The 5,525-nt window shown below is 47.5% G+C and overlaps 1 long non-coding RNA gene across 1 annotated transcript; it reads left to right on the top strand.

Moving 5' to 3' along the window:
* The first annotated feature begins 1,048 nt into the window (after positions 1–1,048).
* LOC123279431 (uncharacterized) lies at positions 1,049–5,212 on the top strand. Its single transcript, XR_006517476.2, has 3 exons — positions 1,049–1,152; positions 3,017–3,094; positions 3,579–5,212. It is a non-coding gene; the product is annotated as an uncharacterized lncRNA (long non-coding RNA).
* The last annotated feature ends 313 nt before the right edge of the window (positions 5,213–5,525 follow it).

Genomic DNA, 5,525 nt, shown 5'->3' with positions numbered 1-5,525 from the left:
TGTTTTTTTTTTTTTTTTTGAGGAAGATCAGCCCTGAGCTAACATCTGCTGCCAAGCCTCCACTTTTTGCTGAGGAAGACTGGCCCTGAGCTAACATCTGTGCCCATCCTCCTCTACTTTATATGTGGGACGCCTACCACAGCATGGCTTGCCAAGTAGTGCCATGTCCGCACCAGGGATCCGAATTGGCGAAGCCTGGGCGCCAAAGTGGAACGTGCCAACTTAACCACTGCACCCCGGGCTGGCCCCCTAGACATAGCTGTTAATTAGGTAACTGAAAAGGTAGACCAGGACTCTGAGGTATCATGGAGGTAGCAACTGCAGGAAGCAGCCAACGCTCCTAGGGCTAGGGCGGCTAAAGGAAGAGATTGATGTTAGAACTTAGAAACTCAAAGGTGGTCTTGGCAGCTGGGACTCAGACCTCTGAGAAGCGGGTGATACTCAGCTGGTGCTGGGTGTCTCTGAGGGGCCCCGTGAGGTTGGTTCTACAGGCCTTGAAGAAACTGCGAGCTGTTTTCAGCTGCTGCTGCAGGGCCTGCTGCTTCTGGGACCACGCTTATAGGAACAGGAGAGAGAGGGAAGCAAACTGGAGGGAGCAAGTCCCTGCCTCCTCCTCCAGCCTCGCACTTGCTCTCTAACGCCCCCTATTGGCAGGGCCTGGCAGGGAGCCGCTACAAAGCAGGAATTTGGTTTGCGGAGTCCCAGCCACCAAGTCACAAAGCTGAGCACAGAAGGTGGGTTTGCAGTTGAGAGACAAGAGCTTTGAAGAACTGACGTACCTTCCAAAGGATACATATCCATGCAGTCACAGAAAGAAGTGGCCTGTGGCCTGGCCAGCACCGGCTGACCCAGGAACACAAGTCAAAGAGAGAAGCAAGACAGCAATTCTGCACCCAGCCAGTGACTGGAGATTCAGTTTGCAAACAGGCACCAGCAGCTCAGAGTTATCATAGCAAGATTTCAAGAATGTTCAGTGACCGGCAGGAGCACTGCTAGAGCTACTAAGAATCTGGCAATATTGATGTTTCCATGTCTTTCTTCCTATCCAGCCCCGCCACCACGCACACACCTTGTAGACTCCTCCTTCATTGCTGTGTCTGCCCTGTAGAATACAGCTGTTGGACTTCACCCCCTCTCTCAGTGACATGCCACGTAAGTACAGTCCTGAATAAGTGGCCGTATTTGCTATCTATTGCTGCATAACAAATCACCTCCAAATTTAGCAGTGTAAAACAATCAACATTTATTATTAATAAATTAATAATTATTAATAATAATACTATATTATCTCGCAGTGTCTCTGGGTCCATTGCCGTGGCTGTGGAGCTTCCTACAAGGTTGCAGCCCACCAGGGCTGCCTGCACCTCAAGGCTCACCTGGGGGAGGATCCTCAACCAGGCTCACTCACATGGCTGTTAGCAAGTCTCAGGTTCTCGCTGGCTGTTGGCCAGACGCCTCCCTCAGTTCCTTGCCATGTGGGCCTCTCCACAGGGCAGCTCACAACACATTAGCTTGCTTTTCCCAGAGCAAGACAGAGAGCAAGAGAGATAGCAAGAAGGACAGAAGTCACTGGCATTTTTAACCCAATCTCAGAAGTGACATCCCATCACTTCTGTTGTATTCTGTTTGTTAGAAGTGAGTCACTAGGTCCAGTCTACACTGGAGGGAAGGGGATGACATGAAGGCATGAGCACCAGGACATGGGGATCCTTGGCCGCTGTGTCAGAGTCTGCCTGCCACAGTCGCTTTTCTCACTGTGCCTCTGGCCGTTGTGGCACTAAATTTTTAACAGATATCCGTTCTGCTTGAGAAACAAACTATGAAGACTCAGTTCAATACATGTTGCATCTCCTGTCCTAATCAAATTACACTTTAGAACAAAGTTAATTTGAGGCATGTACAACAATACACGTCAGTATTATGGCACCGTACGGTAATTAGGCATCCATGGTAGAAGGCTCCTCGAAATGACTGTAATTAGTATCACGTCTGCACAGCCAAACCCATTTAACTTTTCTCTTCTCATTTGCTTAGGTCGCCAGTATCTATCGTCAGCCTCCGTGTTGATAGTTTCCCCCAGTCCCACCTACCACTTAATTACCACCCCACATGCAAACTCTGACACTCACGTAAACTTAAAAACAAAGATTCTAGATATTACCACGCGATCGTTGGCTGCCTTGTCTCTGCCTCCTTCTTCCCAGCGCTTTCCGTGTCTCCCTGCTCCCCAAACAAAAACTCCTGAGCTGCAGCAGGCTTAGGGAGCAACAATTGGATAGGGAGGCTGGGAACCGAATTTCTCAAGGGAGGTGCTGACATGGCAGAGGGCCTGGTTAGAACAGCTCAAGCCCCCCGGCACTTCAGAGTGGTCTACAGCACTGCAGAGTGGCCTCTTAAAGCAGGCTGCCTCTCATTTCCCCCTCACCAGTTGTATAATGCTTGGAGTTATTTATCAGGGAATAAAGTCTTTAAACTTTTGAGAACCACCAAAAAGTAAACATGCAAACTGAGGCAAGGGAACATATTGACATTGAATGAGCTTCAGTTATTTGGAACTTGTCAGATTCTTTCTCGTATTGATGGGGAAGAATGGGGGAGAAGGTGGGCCAGAGAGGAGGGAAGGGGAAAGAAGATACCAGTGGCAGGGGTGGAGGAACTGGTGAGCTAGAGACCTACAAGGTAGGGCTGCCAGATAAAACACGGGACATCCAGTTAAATTAGAATTCCAGAAAAACGAGGAAAAAATTTTTTAGTATATCCCATGCAATATTGGGATATACATATACTAGAAAGTATTTGTTTTTTAATCTGAAATTCAAATTTAACTGGATGTTCTATGTTTTTATTTGCTAAATAAAGATCAATCTCTCACACTGCTCTCTCATTCCAGAAACTGTCATCATCTCTCAGGATCATGTTGCTATGAGTCCAAGGGGGCTTTAGTGCTCTTGCTCATGGCCATGATCCTGGCCTTAATACTGCCCTCTCCTGCTGTTCTCTCCCTCCTGCCCCTCAGACCCCCAGGCCCCAAAGCCACTATGCTACCAGTCCTAGGCAGCTGAAGGGCATGTCACAGGAGATGCTGCATACTCAGGTGAGGTCCCCCAGCGCCCCCCATGCTCAAGAGCACTTGGTCCCCCAATCCAGAAGGCTGTGCTTCCAAGTCTCTAAGCACTTGCCATGTGAGTGGGTGTAAATCCAGTGGGACAGACAGATTTTGAGATTCTGGGTATGGGTTTAAATGTGGGCAAAACATTTCCCGCTGAGAAGCTCACATTAAAAGCGGTTTAGTTTGCCCCTTGGTGAGCAGCCTGGGAGGGGAGCTGGAGGTCTACCGCTGTGGGGTTTCTCCCCAAATCGCTCTTTCAGGTTTTATAGTATCACAGATCCTATTTGAGTGGCCAAGTTTCTTGATTAACAAAGCAGATGAAACCATAAGAAATAGTCACATTTTCGTTGTGGAAGGGGAAAACAAAATTTGGGTCTCCAAGATTTCTGATAAACCAGAAAAAAGCCAAGTTCCATTAAATGCTAGTCCCTTCCTCTAATGTGCTCGCTATCCTTCTATCTAATTGCAGGATGGGGGAAACTGTTGCCTGCTCCTGGGAGCAAGCTGTTCTCTCTGCCAGTTGTCCAAACAATGGAAATTTCCAGGATTCTTTGCTGCAGTTTTTCAAAGTTAATGGACATAGCTGACTTTTGAAAAAGCTAGCTGTTACCAGGGGCCAAGAGGAGTATGAGAGAAAAATGCTTACCTCCGGACTCTCCAATGTGGAGGAAAAATTCTGTCTAAAGAGATGAGCAACAACGACAAAAATGCCCCCCTGCTCTTTATAAATCCTCATTCTGGTTCTCACACCACAGGTTACCAGGACCCAGGTGGGATGCTAAGACAGGGAGGCTAGACAGAACAAGATAGGATCTAACCATCCGGACTGGGGGCCAGTGTTGTACCAAATGGTTCCTGCTGCCGGGTTGACCATCTTCCTCCTTCTCCTTCTCGGCTCCAGCAACTCGGCTGTTTGCTGTTCTCTGACTCCTCAAGTCGTTTCTTCCCTCTGTGCCCGTACTCTTGCTGTCCCTTCTGCCAGCTATCCCCATTCCATCCACCTATCCAATAGTATTCAATATGGGAAATGCCTCCTCCAGGCAGCCCCCACCAGAACCCTCCCAGGTTGTGTTAGGCGTCCTTCCACTGTGTTCCTCTGCCGAGCTCCATCACTGCATGAATAACAATGTATAATATTTGTTGGTTTTGGTCTCAGTATCCTCCATGGTGTCTGAGCACCTTGAGGTCACAGACCATGTCTTGTTCATCTTTGTTCATCTATGTCTAGCACAGGGCCTGGTCCACATGAGGCAGGCAGGTGCTCAGTGGATGGCTGGATAGACAATGACTTTGAAATACTTGATAATGAGATCTAGTGTGTTGGCTGGAGCTCCTCGACTCAATCATGCCCACCTGGAGATTGTGACAATCATAATGTGCAACTGTGCACTGTTTTCCAGGTTTCCTAATGCCTGTTGCATATCACACATTTACTCAGGTTAAGAAACACCCCATAGGGGCTGACCTGGTGGTGCAGCGGTTAAGTGCGCAAGTTCCGCTTTGGCGGCCTGGGGTTCGCCGGTTTGGATCCCGGGTATGGACGTGGCACCGCTTGGCAAGCCATGCTGTGGCAGGCGTCCCACATATAAAGTAGAGGAAGATGGGCACGGATGTTAGCTCAGGGCCAGTCTTCCTCAGCAAAAAGCAGAGGATTGGCAGCAGATGTTAGCTCAGGGCTAATCTTCCTCAAAAAAAAAAAAAAAAGAAACACCCCCTGACAAAAATGTCCACTTGCATTGTTTTTAGATGGAATCCTGTCAACCTTCTCTGATAACCCCAGTTTTCTCATGAGGAACAGAAGATATAATTGGCCGTTAGTATATACTTGTCCTTTTTTTAAAAAAAAAGTGCAAATTACCACTTAAGTCCAATTTTCTTTTTTTGTAGGGAGGAGTAAGTAAAATTAGCAGCTAAGTTGCACATGATAAAAATAAATTTTTTGTGTGTGTGGTGAAAAGGTGAGGTGCCAACTTTATGCCTTTATTCATTCAAATTTCCCTAGCACCTAATTACATGCTAGACACTGTTTTAGGGGCTCCAGACACAGCAGTGAACAAGATAGAGAAGATCCTGCCCTCTTGGAGTTTGTCTTCTATGGATGAGAAAGAAATAATAAACAAACTGAAAAATACGTAAGAAAATATCTGAGAATAGTAAGTGCTGCTCAGAGAATGAAACCAGAAGGATGTGCTGGACTGACCTGGTGGCAGGGAAGGCCTTTGTGAGGAGATTATGTTTAAGCTGATACCTAACGACAAAAATATTAGAACAAAAAGCAGGGCCAGCCCTGGTGGCCTGGTGGTTAAGTTCAGCATTCTCCATTTCAGCGTCCTGGGTTCAGTTCCTGGGTGTGGACCTGCACCGCTCATCTGTCAGTGGCCATGCTGTGGTGGTGGCTCACATACAAAAAGAAGAA

The sequence above is a fragment of the Equus asinus genome, chromosome 21 (genome assembly GCF_041296235.1).
Source record: "Equus asinus isolate D_3611 breed Donkey chromosome 21, EquAss-T2T_v2, whole genome shotgun sequence".
In the NCBI taxonomy this organism is placed as follows: domain Eukaryota; kingdom Metazoa; phylum Chordata; class Mammalia; order Perissodactyla; family Equidae; genus Equus; species Equus asinus.
The sequence above is the reverse complement of the archived record's forward strand: the minus strand, read 5'-3'. Positions and strand labels throughout refer to the sequence as shown.